The 16,794-nt window shown below is 29.3% G+C and overlaps 1 long non-coding RNA gene across 2 annotated transcripts; it reads right to left on the bottom strand.

Moving 5' to 3' along the window:
• Positions 1–896: 896 nt before the first annotated feature.
• On the bottom strand, positions 897–13,352 carry LOC130678441 (uncharacterized). 2 transcript variants are annotated; one of them, XR_008991826.1, is made up of 4 exons: positions 7,879–8,111; positions 7,709–7,805; positions 4,113–5,398; positions 897–1,625 (listed from the first exon to the last, which is right to left on the bottom strand). It is a non-coding gene; the product is annotated as an uncharacterized LOC130678441 (long non-coding RNA). The 2 variants fall into 2 exon arrangements; XR_008991825.1 differs by lacking the exons at positions 7,709–7,805; positions 7,879–8,111 and adding an exon at positions 13,225–13,352.
• Between the last annotated feature and the right edge of the window lie 3,442 nt (positions 13,353–16,794).

Raw genomic sequence — 16,794 nt, 5'->3', positions numbered from 1 at the left:
GCTATTACTTAATTCCTTGATGCTCATTTAATTTGATAGACGGTTCATGTCTAATTATTCACCAGTTTCTATTGTTTAAATAGCTATTACTTAATTTGTACATGTACATTCAATTTCTCAGACGATTCTAGTCTAATTATCTACCTTTTCTAATTGACAAAATAGACACCAATTAATTCGTACATGTACGTCGGACTTGATAGACGGCTCTGGCCTAATTATCCACCATTTTTAATTGATTTATCAGCCATTAATGAATTCCCCGATGAAAAAAGATTTTATATAATTGTATACAGTTATATATGAATTACATACAATTGGATAGTGGTGATATATAATTAAATAAAATTTTTATATAATTATATACAATCGTATATAATTATATAAAATGCCTATATAAAAATGCAAAAAGGAATAATAAAATTATAGACAAATGTATATATTTGTATACAATTATATAGAATTGTATATAATTATATATAATTTATACGAATACAGTATGTCATTATATACAAATGTATATAATTGTATACAATTATATAGAATTGTATATAATTATATACAATCTGTACAAAAACAGTATGTGATTGTATACAAATGTATATATTTGTATACAATTATATAGAATCGTATATAATTATATATAATCTATACAAATGCAGTGTTTGATTATATACAAATGTATATATTTGTATACAATTATATAGAATTGTGTATAATTTCATGTTGTTAAATTGCAGGGAAAGATTGTCGATTTCAATGTACGTGTCTATTACATATAATATTGATATAAATTCTGACTTTTCAACTTAAATTCTATTGTAGTATTATACATTATAAGGATAAAATAATCAATAATAGTTGTGATAGATTAATTTATTATTATTTATTCGATGTTTACCAAACCTTTCTTACGTCGTCAGGTTTTTTACAAATATAGTTACCTACTCGTACAAGATAACAAATATATTTCAAATTTTCCAGCCCAACAAGAAAGTATGTCGTAGACTCAGTAACAGGTATTATATGTTTTACCGTTGATTTAGTCTTTAAATGAGTCATCATCTTATTATGTTCAACATGCAAACATCTAATCATGAAGTACAATCGTCTTTGTCTCTCAAAAAAAAATCTTACTGATCCATCAATACATCGACCACAATTAGATAATGCTTTTACTGTATAACTGTTAGTTTTAGTTACTTTGTATAAAGTTGACGTATAAATTTCATTATTTATTCTTGCCCTAGAATAGATTTTTAAACTTTGATAATTAAATCCCTCAGATGTAATTAATTGACGTTCATCATCTTGCATTTCAACTCCGATAGCTTTTCCTAAGAGTTTGTAATTTCTTTGCCTATGAACTTCAGCAGCCAAATTGTTCTGAGCAATGTTACTCTTTAGGATCTGAATTCTTTGAGTAATTTTTAATTTATTTACTATTTCCTGGCCCATATTTTTGTTGCCATGAACACTATTGGCAATGTATCCGTTTTTGTTTTCCCATGGAAAAGCTGATATTGATCTCAATGGGCCCCATCGTCTCACACAAAGACCAAGGTGTCGTAGCTGGTGCAAATTGTATGTCATGACTCTGTCTCCATATAGTGGAGAAGCTTCTTCTACAAACAAATCCAACAATTTTTCAAATAATCCATTAAAGTCGGTAAAGAATAAAATAATATAAAATTATAAAATTCTGAAGCTTTATATTTCTTAAATTGTGTTAATTATCTGGGTAATCGATTGAACGACTGAGGAAGACGAATGTTTAATAGAAATTTATTAATTTGATCACTGTTTTTTTTTTTATATTCTAAAGACCTGGCTTATTTAACCACAAATTAATGAACTGTTTCACTACCCCAAGAAGCACTGAATGCATACATTCTGGGAAAACGCAGGACCCAAGATCAATTGCTGGTAAAATTGATAATACTGAATATCCTTTAACACCTTTAATGTGCTTTTGTAAAGAAACTTCTTGCAATTTTGCTTGAGCTTCCATGCGTTTACTTGTTCTTAATTTTGATGGATCTTTTTCAAATGGATAGATGCGAATCGTTTTTTTACCGACAATTGTTTTAGATTTTTTTGTCATAATCTCACAAATATTGCAACCAAAAGTACCTTGAAAAGAAAGTATATTTTGAAGATTAGCTCTAGCAGGAGCATCAGCGATAACAAGAGGAGCAATAATTCTCGAATTAAAATTTTTTTTCGACTGAGGATGTATCCAATTAAAACCATGATGATAAAGATGTTTTAATTTGACACAAAATGGCTGAAGAAAAGTATTCATATTAGGCTTCGTCTTACTATCATACCACAAGCCTAAAATAACTATAAATGATTCTCTTATTTGCTCTGGAAGCTCTGCTATGGTGTACATTAGCGGCCAACAATGACTGGTTCAACTTTTAACTAAAGATAGCCCATCTGTATTTAATATTAATGTCAAATCATATTGTTGCCTGTTTTCTCGCGAATTTACTCTTTTGTATTCGGAGCCATCAGTTATATCACTTATTGTATTCTTATCACGCGCTAAAACTACGGATAATTTACTCGCAAGATTATAATTTTCGAAGAAATATTTTAATTGAAGTTCAATATCAAATTCAAAAAAGAAATTGCAATCACTTTTATTTGGAAGACAAGAAACACACTCTACTATATCTTGATCGTCATCAGTCATCAATAGTAAGCAATTTCTACAATAAAAATGTTTTGTAACCTCTAGATGAGATGTTATAACAAATACTAGTTTAAATTTTGCGACGGAGACGCAAATTATCCCAGTACTGTATGCGGTCACCCACGTGTAAATCAAAAAAAGAAATTAAATTAAATTTAATAAACTCAAAGTCCGGAAAAATAAAACGTTGATAAATGTCACTTCAATTAAATTTTAAATTTTATAAATAAATAATAGTGTTATTAAGTTGCAAAAAAAATAAAAATAGGGTGTGCCTGGACCAGCCCCTCAGGCTGGGTTAGTGCACGTAGGCGCCAGACCGTTTCTCAAAAACGGACAAAATTTTTATCAGGGGGAAATTTGCGAGGGAAAATCCGAGCGAGTTCAGCCAGTAACAAGGCGGATTCAATCGAAAGAAATAATAAAAAAAAAAAAAAAGAAATAATCAAGAAAAGAAAATAATATACACAGTTGAAAATATTTAAATAATAAATGAAATTAGATATAGCAGGAAAAGACCCAGGAAAATAAATATAAAGTATTTCCCCGAGAATTGTTGGATACGATTATTTATAAAAATTATCAAAATTCTTTGATACAATATTTCACTGATTACAAATTATAATCTTTACTACCCCTGGGGGCTGAATCTATATAATGCAAAAGAAATTCTGAATTTAAACCCAATATTCAAATTAATAATAAAACATAAATAAATACCAATAATTCACTTAAATAAATAGCAATCCATCAAGATTAATTAATATAAATAAAATATTTATCACCACTTTGGGTTACCCCTTTACACCTTACAGGGGGAGAAAGATACGGTGCACACTCACTCTCAAACACCGAATTTCCAAAAATTATAACGTAAATTATGTAAAATAAATAATTATCGCTCTTTCTATAATTATAAATAATCAAAAATATAACATAAATTGCTTGACCACTGGGGTATACAAAAAGAAAATAAATATAAATAATAATTCGGGGTTAATTAATTAAATAATAATAATAATAAAATATAATAAATTATAATATAAATAATAATAATAACTCGACTTTATAATTATTATTATTGGCTCAGGAATTTTTCTTCCGAATTACTACGTCATCGGCTCAGGAATTTTTCCTTAGCCGGTGTATAGCTATATCTATATGTATAGATATAGGTAACTTTCGATATATCGATATATCGAATTACCACAAACGCGCAATTTCCAATATTAAATCATAAATTAAATAAAATATAATTATTTTATCACCCTTAATGCTTTTATAAATGATAATGTATCATTCAGGGGTATTTAAACACAAAATCCGTCGAATTATTCGACTCGCGAATTCCAACAATCCCCGGGGAGGTTACAGGTAACAATGCATTAAAGGGGAATACAAGAGTACTTACTCGATTATCTCCCAAATTAATCAGCACCTCGTTCCGGAACTCAATCACCCGGTGAATTGATATAAACAACTTTACAAACGTGACCACAAATAACAACCAAAATTAATTAATCAATCAAAAACGTATTGACAACGTAAGACAGCGTCTACTCAGTTGTACTCTCCGTACCTTTCTGAGTACTTAATGGGCCGGCCACTTGTTGGCCACCCACGTGGCGCAACAATCGCCCTTAATTATCATTATCATTGTTACCTAGCCCCGGGCCTTTAAATTAATTAAATAAATTATAAAGACAATTTTACCCCACCTGAATGATACATAATAAATTAAATACATATATTTAGTATTTATTTCTACCAAAATAATAATCATATAATTTATATATAATTAAATAATAATTAATTAGAACCGCATGTTATCCGTCGATATTGCAGGGGAAAATATCGATTTTTCCCCTCCTCTATGGTGACTATTTTCATTTCCACAATACCTGGATATGCAATTAATTCGAAATAAAATAAAAATAATAATTGGGCCATAATGTGACCACACATTATGTCCTCTGAATAACGCCAAATCATAAATATTCGCTTATAAATAATAAATAATAAGTGTAGTTATTTTTAAATTAAAATTTAAAATTTTCGCACACACGTGCTCTCAGTCATACCGCGCGCATGCGCGAGCAAACGCTGTCTCACCGGCGTGGCAACGAAATGCCCGCGTAACCATTCAAATTTAAACTTAAATACTATTACTTATTTCTAATTAATTATTAATTAATTTGAATGGTTACGTGACAATGTAATTTTTTCAACATATTGAAATAATTTAAATAAAGTCTTTGGTAACCGATTATTACGAGGAAGAGCTGCTAGTTGAATTTTCAATGCATCTTCTAGCGCAGAATTAGAGAGTTGATGTTTTATATAATAATCTAATAAATTAAAAACAGCTTCATCTACTGTGATATCGCTATTTTCATACAATAAAGTATTTGCTGCATACTCATTGTTGCCATTATTATCAATTGTTTCGTGATCTTCAATGCCGATGACATCCTCATCACTTGAACCAGTATGATAGTCATTAACACTTTCTTGATCACTACTATCATCACTTTGTGTATCAGAACTATCATCACTTTGTGTATCAGAACTATCATCACTTTGTGTATCAGAACTATCATCACTTTGTGTATCAGAACTATCATTACATCGTGCATCATTGCAAGCAGAGTAGTCAGATTTCTTCGTAGCCCATCGATTTAAAGTTCTTAGTGGAACCTATAACAGAACACTTATTAGTTACACACAGCTTTCTAAAATTAAATAAGAAGTAATTCATCCAAATAATCTATCTAACATAGTAATTTATTCTATTTACTTGAAAAGGTTCATACATAAAGTACTAATACAATATTTTTCATATAAATGTTTTTCACTACGCTAAATTTTTTGGTACATTTATAAAATAAAAATGTTGTTAGCTCATACTTTTATTTGCTCATACTTTATATGATATAAAATTATAATTCAATTTAATTAAAATATTATCATATTGATATGAGACTATTTTTCTTGTTTACTATGTTTATATACTACAAAATTTTGTACACTGTAAAAAATAAGGTACTGACATCAAACTCCCTAAGAGTTTGACAAATTTCCTCTTCAGTGAAACCAAATTCGTTTGAACTAACGAAAACTAGTTTGTCTCAAGAAAATCATTTTTATTGAACAAAAATCTCTACTCGATTATTAGAAATTGATTAAGCGTTTATATTAAAGTTTTTAAGTTTGACCGTAATTAAATTAACATTTGAACGAATAGTAAAATATATTTTAATTAAAGTTTGGATGTACTTGATTTAAAAATACAAAATCGTTGAAGCAAACTTTTCAATTTTTAGAAATTTAACTGAAACTCTTGAAACGTTGAGTTTGACAACTTCACATGTTTCAATGAAACAAAAGTAGTTTCCTATAATACCGAACGTGTCGTGTCAACCGACGAGTTTCTTGGAGAGAGAATCCAACGAGGTTGTCGGAATAATTTGACGCACTCACATTAAAACTGAAAAATATTCGACAAGAATATAAATGTATTCGTTACAAAATATCGAACTATAATTGAATGAAAGTCTTTATATTATCGGTTAAATAAAAAAATTTATTTATAAAAAGAGTCACATATTTATCACGTTTAGATCAATGTGTCAGCAATTGACTGTATATATCCATTCAATATGAGAACAAAGTACTACAAGCACAACTAAACTCAAACTTTCCTACTGGTCCTGTAGCGTAGCGGTAAAGCGCCTGACTCTCGCGCGTAAGGTGCTGGGTTCGATTCCTCCGGGTTCCAATTCTCTACGATTATATAATTTTTCACTAAAAACTGAGTACCCGGGAAAAAATGTTCAGGCCTGATCAGACATGAGCAGGCATGAGTCTTCAGGCCTGATCAGACATGAAAAATGGCCATGCCTGACCAGGCCTGATCAGGTCTGTTCATGCCTGTTCATGCCCATTCTGGTAAAACAATTATATATAAAAAATGGTCCTATATAATTATATATAATTATGCATTACTATATACAATTATATATAATTATTTCTATAAAAATGAAAAAAAAATAAAAAATATGGGAGTGTCTAGGATTCGAACCGTGGACCTTGCGCTTGAAAGTTCGCCTCGTTAACTGTCGACCTATGAGATTGAGTTGAAAAATAGGTCTCGTACGAACTTCAAGTACTGAAAGTCTTAAGACTCATGCCTGTTCATGCCTGTTCATGTCTGATCAGGTCTGATCCTTTTTTCCTGGGTTATACGTGATAGATTCTTGGTCAAAAAAATTTTATATCTATGAACAGACATGAACAGACATAACCAGGCATGAACAGGCCTGAGCTTATTCAACGCTTCAGACATGACCAGGTATGGGCAGGTATGATCAGTCCTGAGCGTAGTTAACGCTTCAGACATGAACAACCATGAACAGCCATGAACAGACATGATCAGGCATGATCAGACCTGACTGTATTTAATGCTTCCGCCATGAACAGCCATGAACAGCCATGGACACGTATGATCAGGCCTGACTGTATTTAACATTTCAGACATGAACAGACATGAACATGCATGAACAGACATGGACAGGCATGGACAGGTATGATCAGGCCTGAACGCATATAACGCTTCAGACATGAACAGACATGGTCAGGCATGAACAGACATGAACAGCCATGAACAGGCCTGAGTGTATTTAACGCCTCAGACATGAACAGGCATGGACAGGTATGATCAGGCCTGATCATACATGAACAGGCATGATCAGGTCTAATTTCAGGCCTGATCATTTTTTCCCGGGATATGTCAGAATTATTTGTAAAGTGTAATGTATATAATATAATAATAATAATAATAATATAATGTCATTGTCCCAATACTTAATAAAAAAAAAATAATAATAATACTAATAGTAATAATAATAATAATAATAATAACAATAAAATCAAAAATAAAAAAATACGTAAGAAAAAAAATTTTTTTAAAAATTAATTATTGATAAAATAATTAAAGGCAATATTTACTTGATGCAGATTACTGTTTTTTTGGATCAATGCAATACAGCAACTTGAAACAATTCGATTTTTTATTGAATCAATTGCAAGGACAGTTTCAACGAACCTACAAATATATTACTTTCAACACTAAAATTCATTTGCTTTAATAAACTTTTGACTTAACTGAAAATTCATACCTTCAATCACCTCACAATTTACTTTGAGTGAAATTTTTAATTATTTTAGATAAAACAAAAATCTCTATTGTATCAACAGCATCAAAGACTTGAACTAATTTCTATATTTTTTTAAGTGAAAAAAGTTATTGAGTTATATCAAATACTATAGAGTTAGTTCAAACGACTTGGTACCTTCCCTCAAGAAACTCTCAGTTGAAGCAAAATATACTGTCAGACGTAGAGGGCGGTAGACTCAATCGCTTGACGCGCTTGGCTGTATCCAAACGCACGGAGTACTTGAGCCAAACGAATCTGGTTTGACGTCAGGAATCTTTTTTTACAGTGTACAGAACATGTTTGTAAAAATTTGAATTTGCTTATTATTCATTAACTTCTTTGTCTCAAAGTATATACTTTATTTTTAAAAGAATATAAATAGACTATCAAACTGCTGTTATTTGTTATATCGATGACTTCTTAAAATAAATAATTTGACAAGATTTATTTAAAAACAACTAAGTTTTCTACTTACCGGTGTATCAGGATTATTTTTATACAATTTGAATTTTGTTTTTTTTTTAATCGGTGGAACGTTTTGTATTTCATCGTCAGATGACATTTTTTAAATAATTTTTTCAAATAAATAAAAATTTATAGTTTATTTATAAATAGTTTAATAGTTTAATAATATTATTAAATGAATATGAGTCCGTGATCTTAGCAATTAAAACATAGGTATGTAATAGTTATAAACGCGCTAAATTTTTTAATAAAAACATTTACTTATATATATAAACATACAAAATAAAAACACAACTACATACGCAATAGAGAATCACGTGATATTTTATTGCATGTTAGCAGCGTGAATAAGTGTATTTTGAAAAATAATAAAAAAACTTTAATAAGTTGTAAAGTATTGTCGTTCAATAGAGAGCTCATTTATAAAGTAGCTAAAAAATAAAATAGAATTTTATTAAAATGTTCTATTTAATTAAGTGTACTAGTGATAATTCATATTGTACCGTCGAGGACTATGAGGTTGTGCTTGACAATGATAACCCTCCTACAGTAAATAGTAGCGTCAATTTTTATTGGAAGAGTGAAAAATACTTAGGAACGATTGTAGATAGTTCAGGTAAGAAAAACAATTTTTATTAATTTCTAATTGTTTCAATTAAATCAAGTGGTGTAGCTATCGTTATATTTTTATACCGGTATTGATATTTATCATGTATAAAAGTAAAGACCCATAACCCTGCATAACATTAAAATCAGCTAACATCTAATAATTTTTTCATTTTATTCAACAAAAAAATTAGTACAATAGTTTTTCAAAATTTTTACATATGAAACTTTATCCTCAAGTTTTTCTAAAATTTTTTTGTCTGCTAAAAAAAATTTGGAAAATTATTAGATAACTTTTTTTCATGTAATTACTCGACATATGTAAGCTCTATTGTATCAAATTTCTGATTTTGTCTATTAAATATTTCAGATGACGGTGCTAAGTTAAAAGAATTAGCTAAAAAATTGGCTAAAAAGCGAGAGAAGCTTGACACAGAAAATGAGTCACCACTTCCTGAAAAAAGATTAAGAAAACCCAAAAAGAGTTGGTCATTTACTAAAGATGAAAATATAGTTTCTCTACTTCAAACAAAAAAAAAGGTAAAATAATGTACTTCTTAATGAATTAGGTTTCAAGTAATAAAGCGGATGGTGATATACCAACAAGAAACATGAAGCAACAAGTCAAAAATTTAATCTACGAAACCCCGATAAGTTCAAGAAAAGAATCAAAGTCTCTAATATCGGAATCTGATGATGAATCAAGGAGTCCAACTATAGAGGAATTAAAAAAAATAATTTCCGAATAAAAAAAGCTTCTGGATTCTGGTAAAACTTCTCGGAATTATTTATTGATGAATTTTTTTTGTGTTTATGATAGAATTCAATATATGTATTTATTTTTAATTCGTAGTAAAATATTTAAATAAAACTTGGATACTTCTCTATTTAGGTACAGATTCAAAACTGAAATCAAGAAAAATTCCGCCAAGATTTGAGGATAATTCAGACAGTGATGATAGTATTCAAAATGACCGTGATGATGAAAAGAGAGAAAAAAACTCTTCTAGTGATGATGAATCTCAAAAAATTAAAGAACCTGATGGTTCATCTGCTTGTAACCCTCAGTTATATGGAAAAAATTATGGTGAACCGGTAGGAAATAATATTATTTACTTTGTGATATTAATTTAATCATTTAAATTAATTAATATTGTTCACTTTTTTTTTTTTTTTTAAGATGATGCATCTAAAAAATGGTATTTATTGTACCAAGAATGCTTTTCATGACGCTGTAGATAACAGCCGAAATTCTGCAACATCATTTTTACGTCGCATAATGGATGGCGTTTTCAAACCGACTGCGATTCTTAAATCTACATACAGTGGGCGACCCCCTCATGCCCAAGGAACAGAAAGACAATCTGATAAATTTGAAGCTTTGGATCGAGATGCTAAAAAGCCGTTATAGGTAAATGATTATATTTTTATTATTTTTAGAATTGATACTACATTAAATCATTATTATAAGAATTTCGATAAAAATATTTATACGTACAAATTCATTAAACTAAGAAAAATACACAGAAAAAACAGATATCTTGAGTCAAGAAAATATTTTTGAAGGACAAACGTTTTCGGGAACCAACTCGAGATTTTCTTGAGCCTGTTATGTCCGACTTTTATTTAATTAATATGGGTTGCGTGGGTTAGGCGTTCGGACCAACCAATGCAATTTTCGGCTCGAATTTTTTTTTTTTTATATCAAGCCTTAATTATTTTAATTTTTGGGATACGTTTCGATGTGGAATTTCTCTCAGATTTTTGGTTTAATGAAACAGAGTTATCAATATATATATATATATATATCTGAATACAGAAGGGTAGGGAGGACAATTAAGACTTTCTTACCTTTTTGCTGTTATGTATGTATATGAAAAATATCTTTATTTTTCCTGGAGACTGCTACCTCCTTCTGGACCCTTGAACTGGATGATCGTTCTCTCCTACCCCTTTTGATCTTAGAATGAGGGCTCGTGGGATTGCTTATTATTTAACTTATTTTATGAATGATACACTATGGTTATTAACACTGTTCGTTTATTATATATTTATATATATATCTCAACTGTAACTGTTACACAAATACAAAATTTTTCATTTTTATTTATGGAAAATAGAGATGATACTCTCTGACATGATTTCCTTCGATTCTTAACCATTTGTTCACCTTTTTTTTTTTATTTGAATTTTTAATATTACAGAGATAAACCCTTGGGTTATTTGTAACCCTTTCGCAAACACAGTGTTTTTTTTTTATTATAATGATCAATATAGCTTTGAATTTTATTAATTTAATTGTATGAATATAATTACGATCACGACCGTGAACACACACTTAATTAAACACCCACAACCAACAGCACTTTTATTTTTATCAAATTTTTCTTTACTTGGTATTAAATTTTCTTCGCGATACGAATTTTTGAGATTTATTTATTTATTATAACTGGCACTCGGGTGCATGGATACGAATATATAGATTTATCTATTTTAAATATATTGATGTACTTTTCACTGTTTAACTTTTTTTTTATATATTTTCTTTTTATCATAAAAGCGACGTGGTCGGTTTTATTTTATTTTTGTAATAATTGAGGTTTAGAGGATACTGCTGTACCTAATTTGCGACTCTTTGCTGAGGGGTAATTCAGCTGATAACCGAAAAGCAAGCCGGTGCTCGGTAGGTGCTTTGCTCTTGAAAAATTTCTACGTTGCAACCATGGGGGTCCGAGTTTAGGGAGGGGGAATTTTCAACGTCTTACAAAGTATGAGATGTCCCGTTGACGGAACTTAATTTAAGTCAGTGCTAATTGTGGGTGTTACCACGCATTAGGATGACCATTGCAAGAACTAGGTGGGGAGCTTGGAAGAATAAGAGAATGAGGGACAGGAAAAGAAAGAAATCTGGTGCGGTGTTTTGTACCGCTCGATTAACCCATCTTAATTTCTCTTTTGAGAAAATGGAATATTTATTCCTTTGGGATATTGGGTGTGTTCAACATGAATTTGAAAAATTACGAAATCGGACATAACAAGCCAAGAGAATTCGTCTTGGTTGGAGAAGATTTCTACTTTATCTGAGAAAATTTAGGTCTCCAAAAAAATTGTCTTGAATCAAGAATATTTACCTTCAGTCGAGAATTTTTTTTTTTTGTGTGTAATCAATTTTATTTAAAATATTTTAATTTTTGACAAAATTGTTGGAAAAAAGATAATTAATGTTACTAGTTAAGTAGTTTTTTAATTACTGATGCTCTTTGATGAAGTTAATAAAACGAGAAATTTTTAATAAAAAAAGTAATGTGTCATGTATTACGGTACAATTGATAATATATTTTAATTTGCATTACAGAATTTTGCGAAGATTATGCGTCTACAAAAGAATGGCAAAAAGCAAGTCCCGCAAAAATGCGTAGAGCCATGTCCCTATGGGTAGGAGAAAAGAAGAGACAAATCAAAAAAAATACTGATAAGAGTGCCTGAGTCTATTGATGTTTAAGACATTGTTAAAAACCATCGTTTTCATATTTTATTATTTTTCTTTCAATAGTCATATCTGTTTAAATATTAGTGATTATATTTTTTACGTCTGGAAAATTTCTCAGAAATATAACTTAAAGTATTTGTTTTTATTTGGATTTAGCATATAGTTTGTTTGATCTCAATTTTCATACTGCATAGCAATAAAATAAGTATTACATGCAATAAAAAGTATTACATACTTAATTGTTTAATTAGTAATTATAATAATATAATATAGGAGACAATTATCTAATTATGTGAGGCAAAATAACGACTATTTAATTCATTGAATAAAAATGAAACTAAATATTGCATTGCATTCATTAAATTAAGAACTAGTATGTGATACTTAATAACTATAAGATAATACTAAACAAAAAATTAATATTATATTGAAGTTAAGCTAAATGTCTAGTTACCTCTGTTATAAGTTTCATTAATATGTATCTGATATAGTCTAAGATCCGAACTAAAATCGACCTTCACTGGGCTAATAATTCAATAAAACTTATTCTATAATAAATTTAGTAGAATAAAAAATATATTAAAAATAGGTTGTCTGAAAAAATCCTGTACAGAGTATTTTTAATTATTTTTTGAAAAATGATGTTTTATAAAATTTTGCACCATCATGATAATGATATAAATTTTATCCTGACTTAAAGTATAAAACATATAGAATGTGCCAACGTTGGGTTGTCTATTATTTACCTCTAGAAACTACTGGGTTGCCAGGTGTAAACAGGTACATCGATGCCAGTTACCTTCGCTCGTTATGATAATTTAAAAAATATTATACCAACACAAGCGCTGTTTTATTGCGAACACGTTGATATAGGGTTGTCTGCAAAAAATTTGGTCCTAATAGCGGTTGGCGAATTTTAAAGATTTCAATTTTAACGCGTGTGGACATGAGTGACAGAGAGATCCGAGGTAAGTATACTGTGTTATAATAAAAGACACAACATTTCAGTAGTGTTGGATGTAAGTAGGAGAAGTACCTTAACCCCTCCATAGCTTACGTGCCGAGCATGTGCACTTTCAGGGTCCTATCAGACACGACTGAAATGTTGCATCCTCTATTATTCCACAGTATACTTACCTCGGGTCTCTGTCACTCATGTCCACACGCGTTAAAATTGAAATCTTTAAAATTCGCCAACCGCTATTAGGACCAAATTTTTTGCAGACAACCCTATATCAACGTGTTCGCAATAAAACAGCGCTTGTGTTGGTATAATATTTTTTAAATTATCATAACGAGTGAAGGTAACTGGCATCGATGTACCTGTTTACACCTGGCAACCCAGTAGTTTCTAGAGGTAAATAATAGACAACCCAACGTTGGCACATTCTATATGTTTTATACTTTAAGTCAGGATAAAATTTATATCATTATCATGATGGTGCAAAATTTTATAAAACATCATTTTTCAAAAAATAATTAAAAATACTCTGTACAGGATTTTTTCAGACAACCTATTTTTAATATATTTTTTAGTCTACTAAATTTATTATAAAATAAGCTTTATTGAATTATCAGCCCGGTGAAGGTCGATTTTAGTTCGGATCTTCTACTAATAAGAAATTTTTATTCTCAATAACAATAAATTCATATAAATTTAAAACAAATACTCTTATTGTAGTCTTCTTGTATTTAAATTTAAAAAATTTGATTTTTCTGAATCTTTTAAATAATTATATACGATTAGATCAATTTATGCATAAATTATATACAATTATATAAAAACCCGATAAAAAAGATTTTATGAAATTGTATAGAATTATATATAAATTGGATGGAAAGTGACCCGATCCAATTGTATACAATCGTACAGAATTATATACAATTATATACGATTGTATATAATTGTATACAATTGGATAAAATTATGTACGATTGTATACAATTGGATCAGGCCATTTTTTCTATCCAATTATATATAGTCCCTCGCGGTTTTGGAAATACCGAAATAATACCGGAATTAGACGGTATAAATACTGCATAAATATGGTATTATTCAAGTTATTTTGGCCAGTTTTTTTGCCGCATTACTACCAAAAATTTACGAAAAAAATTCAGAATATTTACGGTTATAAAACAGAAAAAATACGGTATTTTAACAGCATTAAAACCGTAATTATACAGCATATTTACAAAAATTATATAAAATTTTATTTAATTATATATAATTATATATACTATTATAAAGTTATATGTACAATAACTGTCATGAAAAAAAAAAAAAAAAAAAAAAAAAAACCGTCAACTCGTGGGCTCGATCCCGAGCCCTATTGATTTGAAGCCTGATCTGTTAACCATTATGCCAAATCGCTTACTCGAAAGTCGTTACTAATTGTATTTATATCCATACAAACAAACTTAAGAAAATTGAAAACCTCAATTTTCCCGGATTCTTATTTTCACTTACATTCTTTTTTTTTAATAAGAAATGTGTGAACTAATAGAATAAAATATAAAATTTTACACTTTGCACATTTTCGATGATTTTAACCGCAGAAGCAAATATAAAATAAAACCAAATTTTTTACAATTTTTCATTATATCAGGATAAATCTGGCAAAATCGCAGGATATCTACGGTATAATTACCAAAAAAATGGGATTTTATTATTATAAAATTATCGCATTATTGCGGTATTTATATAGCATTTTTTCGGTAAAAGTTCGGCATTTTTATAGTTTTTTTACGGCAGTTTTTTGGTAAAAGTTCGGTATTTTTATAGTAATTTTACTATAATAATCTGGTAACTCTACAGAATAAGTACAGCAAAAAAACTGGCCAATATAACCATATTATTACCAAATTATTACGGTAAATTTACGTCATGTGTATAAATGCCGAAAATTTACGGCATTTTTACGGCATTCGCAAAACCACGAGGGGTCTATATATAATTGTATAAAATCTTTTCTCATCGGGTCGTACCTGTAAGCTTAATTAAATCGACGGTTCTAGTCTAATTATCTACATAATTCTATTGAGTAAATAGATATAAATTATTTCCTACATGCACATTTAAATTAATAGACGGCTCTTGTCCAATTATCCACCAATTTCTATTGATCAAATAGCTACACTTAATTTGTACATGTACATTCAATTTCTCAGACGACTCTAGTCTAATTATCTACAAATTTCTATTGAGTAATTAGCTATAAACTAATTCCTACATGCACATTTAATTTAATACACGGCACTTGTTTAATTATCTACCATTTTTAGATAAATAAATAGCTGTAAATTAATTCGTAAATGTACATTTAATTTATTGACAGTCCTAGTCTTGTTATCCACAAATTTCAATTAATTAAATAGTTGTTAATAAATTCGTGTATGTATATTTCATTCAATAGACGGCTCTATTCTAATTATCTACCATCTTCAATTAATTAAATAGCTATCAATTATTGTGTACATGTACATTTAATTTAATAGACAGTACTAGTCTAATTATCGACTATTCTCAATTGCTATTATTAATTTGTACTTGTACATATAATGTTATAGAGGGTTCTATTTTAATGATCTACCATTTTCTATTGATCAAATACATATTTATAAATTCGTGCATGTACATTTAATTCAATTGAAGTTTTTGGTCTATTTCCTAGTACATTTTTTTCAATTGGTGGCTATCAATTAAATCGTACATGTACATTTAATTTTACAAGCAGCTCTAGTCTTATTATCTACCATTTTTTTTTTTTCAAACACCGATTGGTGTACACTTTGAGTTATTTCTTACTCGGAATGGTAAAATTTTATATTGTTATCTTCGTAATTCGTACAAATTATTTTAGAGTATATTATTCATAATTATAAATTTTAATTCAAATTTATAAAAATACCATCTGATTCGCGCCAAAACCTCCATGCCGTATCGTTCGTTCTGTATCATTCAAAAATATTTTGTTGCGTATATGACTTGAAGATGCCAAATAACATTGTTTCCCTAGAGACGACGGTAATGTTTCGCGCTAAAACTCATTCTAACACATATGCGTATGTGTGCGATGCGACACAACCGTAGTTCTTCTTCTCTCTTCACCGACAACGCTTGACGCCATTGTTTGTCTTGATCTCTCTGAGAAGAAAGTAAGTCATTGTTAGTTGTAAAAAAGTGACAATGGCATCTTATTTTAAGCTTTATTCGACATTTACGTCCTATAAAGAATTTCGGGAAAAACAACGATTGTTTGAAGTCGAAACTGGACGCAGTTACAACAGAAAGCGGACTGAACCCATTGGGAAATTGA

The sequence above is a fragment of the Microplitis mediator genome, chromosome 2 (genome assembly GCF_029852145.1).
Source record: "Microplitis mediator isolate UGA2020A chromosome 2, iyMicMedi2.1, whole genome shotgun sequence".
Taxonomy (NCBI): Eukaryota; Metazoa; Arthropoda; class Insecta; order Hymenoptera; family Braconidae; genus Microplitis; species Microplitis mediator.
Note: the sequence above shows the minus strand (reverse complement) of the source record. Positions and strands in the feature narration are given on the sequence as shown.